Here is a 14,886-nt window from a genome sequence, read left to right as displayed (position 1 = left end):
TAATCGTGCAAATCTATGAATTTCACCCAAATCCCAAAAGTTAGGTTTTCACATTCTTTTCATCAAACATGTTATAAATCAAAACCCATCCATAGAATCAAGTAAGGAATCATTATTACATGTTATTTCTACCTGTTATAAGCATAAACAACACAAATCTCATGAATTATGAAAATAACTAAATTGAAATCTCATTTTCTAACACATACCACATTACCCAATCATAGATTCTACAAGAATTTATATTCTAACCCTTTACCTTTAACTCTTAATCCACCCTCTTGATGAAATTTACCAATCTCCTCTTCTTCTCTTCTATGTTCTTCTTCTCTCCTTTTTATCTTTCTCCTATTTTCTTTCTAATTAGGTTATGACACAAAGTTCTCTCTTAACTCTCATTATCCCATTGGGCTTAACCCACTCAATACTCTTTCTCACTCAACTAAGCCCATTTAGCTAATTTCTAATATAATTCTACTATTTATTAATTGCGCTAAATCACATATTACCACCCAATTAAATAATTATCCCTCAATAATTATTAAATAAAACACACAAACAATTATCAAATATCAAATATCCTAATTAATTAAAATCTAATAAAAATAGGGTGTTACAGGGTGTGCCGAAAATTTCGTCTGAAAATTTTTTATATCTCAATAGGAGTAAAATTGAAATAAAAAAAAGTTGGAGGGTGGCATGTATAATTTGAGAAGTGGCATGTATAATTCTCTAAATTTCCGCCCTTAACCACTGTGGACCAAAGTGCTTCTAGGCTTTAAATATTGTTGTAACTATTAACACCTCCTTTTTTTAAGGAAAACTATCAACACATCCCTTTTTAAAACAAACTCCACGTCGTTTAATTTTCAGTGGAAAAAACTTGTTGAAGCACATTTGCGCCTAGGTAAGATCATGTTTCTTAAGAAGCACATAACACACAATGCATTTGCAACACTGTAATATGTATTGCAGCAACCGCAATGTTAACGTGGCAATCATAACTACATCGATCCATGAACACATTCACAATTTAAAATCTTCCACTAAATTATACATATATAATTTACATTCACAAACATGTTCAAGCAAATAGATTTCAAACATAGTTTTTAATAGAAGAACTATAACCACTTAGAACATCATAGTACCTAGACCACAACATCACACCCCCATATTTAGCCGAACCTTTAATAGCTGGCAGCACAATTGAAGTAAGATTATCAACAGGTATAAATCCACTCCCTGCCGCATCTATAGAAGCCGGTAACCCCAAAAATATTTTCTTTACCGGTATATCTAATGTCCACTTCTTCCATGAATCTTCGAAGTTGCTAATTTCGCCAAAATTGTATTGACAAGAAGGATTATTATAGAATTGTACCCAAACATAATCAAAAAGTCCTGATGTAAGAGCATTTCCTAACCAAGCATCAGGAAACGGACACTGAGGAGCTGCGGTTATATAAACTTTTTTCCTATTATACCCTTTAAGGAACCTGGCAAGATCACTCCAATGTTGGTTTGACGATCCTCCTTCGATGTCAAAGTCGATGCCATCAAGAACAGCGGGACCAAGAGGACGAGAAGATTAGTTTCCGTTTAAGTAGTTGTTCCAAAGGTAAGTTGCTACAAGGCTTGCATCTTGTGTGGATTCAAGTGGGTAGCTACCTTTGTCTCCTCTTAAAGACAACAATACTTTGATTCCTTTAGATTGACAGAATTTGATGTCCGAGGATAAGGCAATGCAACTATTGGTACTTTGTGGAACACAATGACCTGCTAAGTTAATCATTGGAGTTTGGGTTGGTAAGACAAAGGTTGGTAAGAAGGCTAAGATCACGTATTTATAGTTGCTTGTGGCACAAGTTTCGGCTAAGGTGCCTTCATTACCATTTTGGCCCCAGTAGATAACAATATTGCCAGCCTTTGAAGAATTTGCTAGAGCTAACAAGAGTAAGGAGAGGGTTAAGACTGAAATTGATGATTTTAGTTCCATTGCGGAAGGAATTAATGTTAGGGTGGTTCTATATATGCAAAGAAGTGTTGGTGAAGAATGGTTTTTATAAAGTTCATTTGTTCCAACCTCTTCAAAACTTTAAAATAGAAGTATGATGAAAAAGAGTGCCATTACCGATACGTTGGAATTTTTTTTTGATCACATATATGATAGATTTAAAATAGGGGTCTAATGAAAAAGAGTGCCAAACTAGCTAGACATAATTGTTTCTCTCATAAACTAGACAAAAGAGATGTCAAAGTAATTTTTTTGTTCTTATATGAAAGCTTAATGATATCTTGGACTTTTTTATTTGATATATAGTTGTAAGTTTTAGACTTTTTTGAAACATGCAAAAAGGGTTATCATATATTAACTACTCTATTAAATACTCAGTTTAGTTTAGTTTTAGATTAGACCAAATTTTTTTATAAATCAGTTTTTTTTTTTTACGCTACTGCAGTGACTATCTCTCTGAAGGTTCACAATAAACGACAAAACTCTCTCGATAGATATGATATTATTGTAGGTTGAAGACCAGATTCAACCTTAAAATTAAATTTCTAGTTAATAAAAGAGAAACTCTTACCATCTATTTACCATCTCATTCAAATACTATTTCAAAATAATTTAAAATTGTAACAATTTAGAGTTTTTAGATGATCACAATTGCAACAATATAAAGAATTGTAATATTCCAAACAATTTAGAGTTTTAAATTGCATATAACTGTAACAACAATTTAAAACTATGTTTCCATGTCTAACAAGCTTCTGTTAATTATCTTAACTCCATCAGGTAAAAAATAAAACTATTATTTCTAATCTCCAATAGTTTAATTTAGCTTAGTACGGCACTTCTAACAATTGGTTTTTCTATCAATAATATCCTTAACAAGTATGTAGCTAGACTTTATAGGCTCTTTGCTCCCAACTTTAAGGCCATTTTGATAGTTTCTTAAAAATCGGTTCAAGTTGTCACTATAGTTTATATACAAGAATGGCACCTATGATTCCTCTTAAAATTGTGCTTATGTTATTACAATTATTACTATTATATACATGAGCTTAATTACTAAGGTTATTCAACGAACAGTTTTGTAAAACAATTGAATCGAATTGAACTAAACCAAACTATTATAAAAATTTATTCAAATTGAATTAAACCGTTTTAATTTGTTCATAATTGAATTGAACCAAACTATTGATTCGGTATCCTGATTTTAAATTCTGAACAATATTAATTTGAATTCTGAACTATACCTTAGTGAATAATTTAAAAAAAAAAAAATCATTTTAGATGAATTGGACTATTATATTTTTTAATTTTTTAAATAATAAATTATTTTAGACTTTTAATTTTAGCATTTTTCTATAAGCATGTTTTTTATATAATTGATTATAAAATTATATAATTAAATGATAATTAAATATTAATTAAAACAGTTATTTTATTTTTACAATAAATATTATTTTAAAAACTTATACACAATTATAATTAATTATCAAAATTATTTTTAAATAAAAATTTGAAAAAAAATCATACTTAAATTAAAATAAATAATTTATACTCTATTATTTCAAAATGACTAACATGCAAAATTTAGAATTTAAATTTATTTATTAACTGTTAAATAAATTTTAATTTTTTTATTTAAATAATTTTTATAATTTAAAGAGAAAAAAGGAAATGCATTAATATAAAATAGTTTTACACTGTCAACAACTCCCTTCGTTTTCTATTATAAGTCGTTTTGGAAAAAATTATATTTAAATATAAGTTGCTTTACAATTCCAATGAATAATTAATGTTATTTTTCCTATTATATTCTTAAATATTTATTATTCTCTCTCCTTTCAATTATATAAATTTATTTTTCACATGTCATTAATGAAGGATAATTTTATAAAAACCTTCATAATTTCTCATTTTCATATAACAATTTTTTTTTAATCTGTGTCAAAAATCTAAAACGTCTCATAATAAAAACGGAGGGAATAATTAATAAGGGGATATCATCTCAATAAAACCTAAGAGTTTTTATTTGTTATATGTGATCTCTTGTTTAATGTTTGATTCATTGGTGTTTGACGGTTTTTTTTACGTTGCTAAATTTATATTGAACTCAGAGGTGCGTTTTTAACAGAAGGTTTGTTGGTGGGTCCTCGCGGTGGCTAAAGGAAGAGGGCGTGGAGGCTGTTCATCCTGTAGGGGCACCTGGCTGTGATATGGCGCGTGAGATACACTCACCTGAAGGAGAGAGTGGAAGTGTTGCGTGTGGTTCGGGGGCCCCACCCTCATGCAACGTCTTGCCATCAGCACTTAATGTGAATCCGTGCCAATCATTGCTCATTAATTCTGTCAGGAAGGAAATTATGGTGCATTCAAACCACAGTCATTGCTTACCTGAACATGTCCCCGACAATTCCTTGATAACCTCCCAATCAAATCTTTCGGTCCTGACCCCACCTGTCTTGTGGTCCCCCACGTTACAATCTCACACAAATCTTATCTCTTCAGCCAATAATAATTCCCATGAAGTCATGTTTGTCCAACCTGGCCCACACAACTCAACTTTTAGTACCTTAGACCGTTTGTCCACTAGCCCTTTTATTTCAAAAACGCCTTTTACCAATAATACTGAACCCGCGAGAACTCTGTTGTTGCCTACTAGTGTTGTTGCTAATAGTACTTCCCCATCCAAACATGATTTATCCAATCACGGTCCCACACCAAACTTGCAGCAAGAGACAAACTTGCTTTTTTCCTCTCTCAACCCAAAACCTGTTAAGTTTAAAACCAAGCTATCCCAAACCAGAAGCCAAATTACCAAGCCACGTAAATCCAGTAGCCTCAGCAATCTCACGTCCAAAACCATTATCCCTCCCAACCTTCCTTTCAACCCATGCACGGATAGCAGCCTTCCTCCTAAGACCCAGGGTGCGCCCTCTGATGGTGTGCCAACAGAAAAGAAGAGGAGAAGAGAGATGAATGGTGGTGAGGTGGAAGACTTGAACAAGGAGGTCCAGCATTTTTTATCGGCAAGTCCTGGCAGCCAGGACTGTCGGGACTAATGAAGATACTCAGCTGGAATTGCCGGGGTGTGAGCAACCCGAGAGCAATTCCGAACTTACGTACTTTGGCTCATCGTCACAGACCGGACATTATTTTTCTCTCTGAAACTTTAGCTGACTCTCGTAAATTGGAACGCATTCGTGTTTCGTTAAAATATGAATCTTGTTTAGCGGTGGATGTGGTGGGAAGGAGCGGCGGAATTGCTGTTTTGTGGAATAATAGTATGAAGTGTAGTGTTTTAAATTTCAGCAGAAACTTTATTAATTTGTTGGTGCAAGATGATGTGAGGGGAGAATGGAGGCTTACATGCTATTACGGGTTCCCGGAACGTAGTAAACGAAGGATGGCGTGGAGTATGATTAGGGAGTTACATGGGATGTCGCAGCTGCCATGGTGCATTTTGGGTGACTTTAACGACTTGTTGTCTCAAAATGATAAGCAAGGTTTGCATCCTCACCCCAGTTGGATGTGCACAGGTTTTCAAGAGGTTGTAGGAGATTGTGACCTTACTGATATCCCGTTGGAGGGACATCCTTTCACATGGACAAAAAGTCGCGGTGCGCCGCACATGATTAAGGAACGGTTAGACAGGGCCCTTGTCGTTTCGTCGTGGCTGCAATTATTTCCTTCCGCAAAGCTTCAAAATCTTATTGCTACGCACTCGGATCACAGTCCCATCTTACTCAATTGTGATCTGTGGCAAAGGTGTCGTAATCGTAGAACTTTCAGGTTCGAAAATTGGTGGTTAAAGGAAGAAGGTGTTAAGGAGGTGGTGCGTGATAGTTGGGGTACTGAGAACCAACATACTGTTGTTATGAAACTTACTGAGTGTGCTGGTGAACTTGAAAGATGGAATAGGCAGCGGTTGAGACATAACAGGGAGGAGAAAGACCGTCTGGAAGGTATCTTGGATCGTTTTCGAGGAGATAAAGACCCGGTGGCTGTTGGGTATTATATGGAGGCTCATAATGATTACAACAATATACTTATCCGGGAAAATACATACTGCGGCAGAGGGGGAAGACACATTGGCTGCGGGAGGGGGGTCTTAATACAAAATTCTTCCACCGGTCCGCAACAGTACGCCGTAATTTTCAGCGTATAAAGAATCTTACAGAAGGTGGGGGAGAAGAGGTCCGGGATCAGGATGGTTTATGTGGTATTGCGAAGCGGTATTTCGATTCGTTATTTGTTGCTACAGTAGGTGTGTATGAGCCGGTCTTGGATTTGATTCCTACTGTTATTTCTGCCAGTGATAATGACTTCCTCCTAGCTCCTATACTGAAGGAGGAGGTTTATCATGCTGTTATGCAAATGCACCCTGATAAGTCTCCGGGGCCAGATGGGTTTAATCCGGCTTTTTATCAAAATTTCTGGGATACTTGTGGAGATGATATTTTTCGCGAAGCTAAGTTTTGGTTGACTAGAGGTTTCTTTCCAGAGAAGCTTAATGAAACAAATATTTGCCTTATCCCTAAATGCGGTAACCCGAAGAGCATGAAGGATTTGCGCCCAATCTCATTGTGCAATGTGGTCTATAAAGTTGTTTCTAAACTTCTTGCTAATCGATTGAAGAAGTGTTTATCTAAGTGTATTGGGGAGGAACAATCTGCCTTTGTGGAGGGGAGATCCATCCTTGATAATGCCATGATTGCGTTTGAAGTTATTCATGCGCTTAAGCGTCGGACTACGGGGAATAATGCTCAACTGGCCCTAAAGATTGATATCAGTAAAGCTTATGACCGTGTCGACTGGGGTTTTCTACGCGGTATGTTGTATCGTTTGGGTTTTGCGGAGAATTGGGTTCGTTTGATGATGATGTGTGTCACGTCAGTGAATTATTCGGTGCTTGTGAATGCAGATAGTGTTGGTCCTATTCAGCCAGGAAGAGGGTTAAGGCAAGGGGATCCCCTTTCCCCTTACCTTTTTATTCTTATCACGGAAGGTTTATCGGCACTTATTAGAGGAGCTGTCGCTCGTGGGGATATCCATGGAGTTCAGATTTGCAGAGGAGCACCTAGTGTGTCTCATTTGCTTTTTGCTGACGATTGTTTTCTGTTTTGCAGGGCTAATATCACTGAAGTTCATAATATCATGGAGATCCTAAATTTGTATGCTGCTGCTTCCGGGCAGGATATAAATCTCTCTAAATCTGAGGTTTTCTTCAGTAGGAATATCAGTTTATCTGCTCAGGAGGATCTGGCCAACATTATGGGGGTTCGTGATGTTCTTGGCATGGGCACCTATCTGGGTCTTCCGTCTCTTATATGACGTAGTAAGAAGGCTGCGTTTGGTTATGTGAAGGATCGAATTTGGAAGAAGATTAATTCGTGGAGGGGGAGACCGATCTCTAAAGCTGGAAAAGAAGTTATGATAAAATCGGTACTTCAAGCCATCCCGTCTTACATCATGAGTCTTTTTATTCTTCTTGAAGGAATGGTGAGTGACATTGAGAAAATGCTTAATTCTTTTTGGTGGGGTGGTGATAGTAATCAAAATGGTATCCGTTGGATGAAGTGGGGGAATTTGACGGGATCAAAGGAGGAGGGAGGTATAGGCTTTCGGGACCTTAGAACTTTTAATCTTGCTATGGTGGCAAAGAGAGGGTGGCATTTCTTGTCTAATCCGCATTCTCTAGTCTCAAGAATTTATAAAGCTCGGTATTTTCCTCATTCGGCTTTCTTGGATGCTCCTATCGGGTCTAATCCTAGTTTTGTGTGGAGGAGCATTTGGCAAGCTAGGGATCTGTTAACTCTTGGATGTAGGTGGAGTATTGGTGATGGGAGGAACATTCCAGTTATGGGGGCACCGTGGATCCGAGGGAGGAACGAAGGAATGGTGGGAGGGCCCCAGCAACAAAATGTGTATAATATGGCGGCATCAGATCTCATGTTACCAACTGGTAAATATTGGAATGGTCAGCTTATCTCGAATGTGTTTGATGGTGGGACTGCGGAGGATATTCTCCGAACTCCGTTAGTGGAGGATGTTGTGGAAGACAAATGGATTTGGAAAGCGGAGAAAGATGGTTGTTACAGTGTGCGGTCGGGATATAGATTGTGGATAAAGGAGTTTGGTGCCCGAGGTTTCAATCGTGTTGAAGGTGCCTGGACTAATTTATGGAACATTAAGGCACCTCCTAGAGTTAAGCATCTCATTTGGAGAATTTGTAGAGATTGTCTCCCCACTAGAAGAAGGTTAATTCAGTATCACGTTCCTTGTCCGGCCACATGTCCCTTTTGTCATTATCAAGTGGAGGACTCGTGGCATGTCTTCTTCGGATGTTCGGTTACTAATCAGTGTTGGCATACGACAGGTTTGTCTAATATTATTGCTCCCCGTATTATTAATTATCATGATGATATCTTTTCTTTGATTATGGATATCTGTGGACGGGAGGATAGTATGCTGGCGGGGAGATTTGCGGTTATGATTGATATTTTATGGCGTAACCGCAATAATATGATTTGGAATAATGAGAGTGAGGATTGTTCTAAGCTTGGTTTGCATGCTTTTTGTAGTTGGCAAGAGTGGTTTGTAGCGCAGGAAAATACTTCCCGGGAACATGAGCATTCACACTCTCTGAGTTGGAGCCCGCCTATGGAGGGTAGCCTAAAATGCAATGTTGACGCAGGTTTTAATACTAGACGGGGAACTACGAATAGGGGCTGGTGTTTCCGTAATAATATGGGGGTTTTTATCTATGGTGGGGCTGCTTGGGATTTTGGTTCCTACCCTATTTTGGAAGCGGAAGCTTTGGCCCTCAAAGAAGCCATTCTTAGTGCTATTGACTTGCATCTGGTGAATGTCATCTTCGAGAGTGATTCTCAAGTTACGACTCAAGCCATTCGGTCGGATTTTAATGGTTTTTCCGAATTTAGTTCTATTATTTCAGCTATTCGCAGTTTGTTGTTACATTTTCCCAACTTTGAGGTCAAGTTTGTTAAACGCCAAGCGAATTCGGTGGCTCACGCTTTAGCTAGGGCGGCCGATTCTTGGACTAGGCGTAGTTTCTTTAATATGAGTCCTCCTTGTATTGAACATTTGCTTGCTAATGATATGAGTTAATTTTGTTTTGCTAAAAAAAAATGTTCATGTTTTGATGACGTCAGGGGAGTTTCCATGGTAGCTAAAAGGTATATACAGTTAATTGGTTTTCCACTTGAACCAGATTCTTGTGCGACACAATTTTTTTTTGGAAAAGCCAAAATGAAATTTATTAATAATAGGCATAAGCAATGCCCAAGAAACATAAACTTATGATACATGCCCAGTCTAAAAAACACAAGATCATAAGCACACCAGAACATAATACACCAGAACATAAAACACCAGAACATAAATGAAGAATGATAGTTACTTTCAAACGATACATGAATTATGGATTAGTAAATACTGCATATTAACGGCAACAGAAGCATGGCATAGCATTCCTCAAGGGCTCACATCAAAAGTCTTCTTTTTCTATTGAAAAACACGTTAAGCCCAACCTACTCCACATGTGGGAATCCAAGAGAAGTAGCCCCTCAATCGCACCACTCCGCCAAAGCCTATCATGTTCGAACTGCACAGGCTGAGCAATTTGAAGACGAAAATTCCGAATCAAGAACTAATTGAACACAAGACGTCCTATTCAGCTGCAATCGCCAATCTCTAGTAAACAAAATCTACAATACAACCAGCCATCAAAGACGAAGACAACAACCAACACAGTGCCGAACAAAATATTTATTCACCGGACACCTAGACAGGTTAAGGGATTCGTGCACCACAAAGCTAAATCATCCGAAATTAGATTTGCTTTTATTCTGAGCCACTTCCACGCCGAAATTTTTGCCTCTCCTATAATTTTGTTTATACGAATTTCCTTGTTGCGAAAAATGCTATCGTTCCTGCGCTTCCAAATACTCCACACTGCGGCGCACCATATTACAAACATTTTCAAGGTTCGCGACCTAACATTGCCCAATAAATTCTCAAAATATTTCAGATGCTGCCACCCCTCATTGTGTAGAACTGCCTTCACTCCTAACCACTTGCAAATAACACTCCAAACACCTGCAAAAAATGGGCACTCAAAAAATAAGTGAGAGACCGACTCCTCCCTCCCGCACCCTCCGATGCAATCTATTTGGTCTTGATCTAATACCCCTCTTAACTAAATTAACTTTTGTCGGTATTCTATTTTGAAGCAATCTCCATACCAAGCATGACACTTTTAAAGGTATCGCCTTATTCCATACTTTCGACCACAAATGATTTGTCTCATTATATTCCAATACCACCACGCCACTTGTTGCATTTCGAGAGAGATGTTACATTGCTAATTATAAAATTGAATTTACATCATTGATTGAATATGAGTGACAATTTATTTGTTACTTTGCTCAATTGTGATTTGATTACAATGAGTTTTGATAAAGATGATTTCCTTCCGTCTGTTAGTGTACAACTCAATCGAAAAAATTACTCTTATTGGAATTACATAATGAAAAAAATTTAAAAAGGAAAAAGGATGTGGAAATATGTTTATGGAACCTCCGTTAAACCTACAGATAAAAAGGATGAAGCAAAATATGCAAAAGAGTTGGAAACATGGGATGTTAGTAATTCTAAGATACTTACTTGGATCAACAATTATGTTTCTTAGTTAATAGGTGTGCAACTAGCAAAATATGATACTGCTAAGGAGATTTGGGATCATTTGAAACGTTTGTATGCTCAATCTAACTTTGCAAAACGGTACCAGCTGGAGAGTGATATTAGAGCTCTCAAACAGAATAATATGACCATTCAGGAATTCTATTCAGCTATGAATAATTTGTGGGATCAATTGACTCTTATGGAATCGACTGAGTTGAAAGTTGTCAAAGCATACACTAATCAAAGAGAAGAGCAATGTTTGGTTCAATTTCTGATGGCACTTAGGGACGATTTTGAGGGACTTCGTGGGGGTATTCTGCATCGTAATCTTCTCCCTAGTGTTGATTCAGTTTTTAATGAATTGTTGGAAGAAGAAATTAGAGTCAAGTCCCACTCAAATTTGATTCCAGGAAAAAGGAGTTCTATCCACTCCTCCGTTTGTTTTTGCTGCTCCATTTCACAATATAAAACCTCAAGGTAGGGTTGGGCTTAGTGATGAATGTGCTTTTTGTAAGGAGAAAGGTCATTGGAAAGCACAATGTCTCAGATTGTTGAAAGCAAATAAGAAAAATTTTCAAGAGTCCATCTTCCAAAGTTGCTGCTGCTACTCCTACTACCATTGGTTCTGGTTTTGGTTCTGATCATGCATATCCATATGAGATTACTTCTCAAATACCTAATTTTTCAGAGCATGTTCAAAAGCTTTTTTCCACTCAGTCACGTGCCATGTCTTCCTCATCTACTAAAGGTTTGAACTCTTCTAGTTTTTTCTGGTATATCTTCTTCCATTTAGATTCTAGACTCTAGAGCATCGCACCATATGTCATATGATGCTAAATCATTTGTGTCTTTGAATGCTACACCATATATGTCGGTTACGACTGCTGATGGCACTCATATGCCATTAGTAGGCATTGGTTCTATCTCCTCACCTAATTTGTCATTTTCTGATGTTTATTATATTCTTAACCTGACTTTAAGTCTTGCTTCTATTAGTCAATTGTGTGATTCTGGTTATTCAGTTATGTTTTCTTCCACTTCTTGTTATGTGTAGGATCCTTATTCCGGGAGGCTGATTGGGACATGCCGTAGACAAGGGAGACTTTATGCTTTGGATGAGTTGAGAGTTCCAGATACTGCAACCTCAACCTCTACTTCCACAACTGATTTATTATCCTCTTTTCGTTTGAATTCTTCGCCTTCTAGTTTTTACTTATGGCATTAGCATCTTGGACATGTCTCTACTTCTAGATTAAAGTATTTGGCTTCTACTGGAGCTTTAGGAAAGTTACAAACCAGTGATATCTCAGATTGTTGTGGTTGTAAACTTGCTAAATTTTCAGCTTTACCATTTAGTAAAAGTGTTTCTATTTCATATACACCTTTTGACTTAGTTCACTCGGATGTATGGGGTCCATCACCGCTTCTTACTAAGGGTGGATCTAGATGTTATGTTTTGTTTATTGATGACTATACTCGTTATTGTTGGGTTTATCTTATGAAAAATCTTTCAATTTTTTTTGACATTTATTGTATGTTTCGTGCTATGGTTAAGACTCGTCATAATGTTGTTATAAAGTGTTTCCATTGTGATTTAGGTGGTGAATATACCTCTAATAAATTTTCTGAATTGCTTGCTTTTGATGGTACAATTCATCAAACATGTTGTACTAATACACCTCAACAGAATGGAGTTGCTGAAAGGAAACATAGTCACATTATTGAGACAGCTCGCTCCTTTTTGTTGTCTGCTTCGGTTCCTAGGGAATTTTGGGGGGAAGCAGTTCCTATTGTTGTTCATGTTATTAATAGATTCCTATTGTCTGTCACATCAGGTTTGTCTCCCTTTGAAAAAATGTATAACTCTATCCATGATTATTCATCTTTAAAAGTGTTTGGTTCTACTTGTTTTGTTCTTCGCCCCTAATTAGAACGTAGTAAGTTATCTTCTCGTTCTGCTATATACATTTTTATTGGTTATGGGGATGGTCAAAAGGTTTATCGTTGTTATGATCCTGGTGCAAGGAAATTGTATGTTTCTCGTCATGTTGTTTTCCTTGAACACATTCCTTTTTACTCTATTTCTTCTGATTCTTATGTAATTAACCATTCAAAACTCACTCATATCGATCCTTTTCATCATAATGATAATATTTCTAGTGATTGTAGTTTTGAGAATTGCAAGACTGATATTACTGATACTCCATATACTGACATCCCTCTTGTCCCCACGACTACCCAAGAACCTCTTACGACTGTTGATCATTCTCCTCTGCGTTATCCCTCTCATGACCGTAAGTCTACTCAATTTCCTGATTTTGTCTATTCCACTTACTCTTCTTCTTTTGCTTCTTTTTTAACCTCTATCCACATTTTGTATGAGCCCTTTTCCTATAAAGAGGCTATTCTTGATTCTCTTTGGCAACAGGCTATGGCAGAAGAACTTTCTGCTTTGCATAAAACAGATACATGGAAATTAGCACCTCTTCCTCTTGGAAAACGTGCTATTGGACCTCATTGGATATACAAGATCAAAACTAAGTCCGATGGGTCATTTGAGCGCTATAAAGCGCGGCTTGTTGCTAAGGGATTCTCTCAAAAATACGATATGGATTATGAAGAAACTTTTGCTCATGTGGCTAAGATGACTACATTTCGCACTCTTATTACAGTTGCATCTGTTCTTCAGTGGCATATTTCTCAAATAAATGTTAAAAATGCATTTCTAAACGGTGATCTTCAAGAAGAAGTTTATTTGGTACCCCCACAAGGTGTTTCTCATAACCAAGGGGAAGTATGTAAGTTGAAGCATGCATTATATGGTTTGAAACAAGTTCCACAAGCTTGGTTTGAGAAGTTTACCACAGTTATTACATCTATTGGTTTTCACTCTAGTGATCATGATTTTTCTTTGTTTGTCAAGACCACTTATCATGGTCGTATTTTAATCTCATTATATGTTGATGATATGATTATTATAGGTGATAATATGGATGGAATTAATGATTTAAAGCTACAGTTAACCAAACAGTTTGAGATGAAGGATTTAGGCACTCTTCGCTACTACTTGGGTATTGAAGTTGCATACTCTCTTAGAGGATACCTTCTCTCTTAATCCAAGTACATTGGCAACATTCTTGAACATACTCACATTTCTGATACTAGAGTAGCAGATAATCCTCTTGAGTTGAATGTGAAATATGCTCCCTCTGACGGTGTCCCTCTGCCAGATCCCACATTACATGGTACTTTAGTTGGCAGCTTGGTGCACCTTACGATTACTAAACTAGATATTGCTTATGATGTTCATATTGTTAGCCAGTTTGTTGTGTCCCCTACTATGGTGCATTGGGCAATTGTTCTTTGCATATGTCATTATCTTCGGGGAACCTAGTTTCAGAGTCCTCCTCCTTAGAACTACGTGCTTATTCTGACGCTGATTGGGTTGGAGACTCCACAGATCGTAAGTCTACCACAAGGTTTTGTATCTTACTTAGAGACTCTCTTATTTCTTGGAAGAGTAAGAAACAAGATATCATCTCTTGTTCTTCTACAGAAGCTGAGTATCGTGCTATGGCATCCACCACTACTGAAATAGTTTGGTTGCGTTGGTTACTTTCTCATATGGGTGTCATTCTTTTTGAACCAACACCTATGTATTGTGATAACAAAAGTGTCACTCAAATTGCCCACAACTCAGTATTTCATAAGCGTACAAAACATATTGAGATTGATTGTCACTTCACCTGTCATCATCTTCAGCATGGGACAATTACTCTACTGTTTGCCTCATCCACTTTACAGATTGCTGACTTGTTTACGAAGACGCATTCCATTAAACGTTTTTGTTTTTTAATGGACAAACTCTCGATGCTCTATGCGAATGCATCTTGAGTTTGAGAGGAGATGTTAGTTATTATTATTATTATATTATTATTTTATTGTACCTTTATAAGGGTAGTTCGGTCTTTCCCAACTTTTAATATTTATACTTTGGTTGACCCTTATTCTACAGATGGTTTTGTCCATTCTATTGAAACCCTAATTTAAAGGTCTTTCTTCCTCTCTATGTTACAATATGTTCACTATTGTTAACAACAATAACATCACCAATATAGTGACGCAATATATAATATCATATCATTAACAATTACAGTTCGGTTCTATTG

At 36.9% G+C, this 14,886-nt stretch overlaps 1 pseudogene; it reads right to left on the bottom strand.

Moving 5' to 3' along the window:
* Positions 1-1,099: 1,099 nt before the first annotated feature.
* Positions 1,100-1,999, bottom strand: LOC131617119 (acidic endochitinase-like; annotated as a pseudogene).
* Positions 2,000-14,886: the final 12,887 nt, after the last annotated feature.

The sequence above is a fragment of the Vicia villosa genome, linkage group LG7 (genome assembly GCF_029867415.1).
Source record: "Vicia villosa cultivar HV-30 ecotype Madison, WI linkage group LG7, Vvil1.0, whole genome shotgun sequence".
NCBI lineage: Eukaryota > Viridiplantae > Streptophyta > Magnoliopsida > Fabales > Fabaceae > Vicia > Vicia villosa.
Note: the sequence above shows the minus strand (reverse complement) of the source record. Positions and strands in the feature narration are given on the sequence as shown.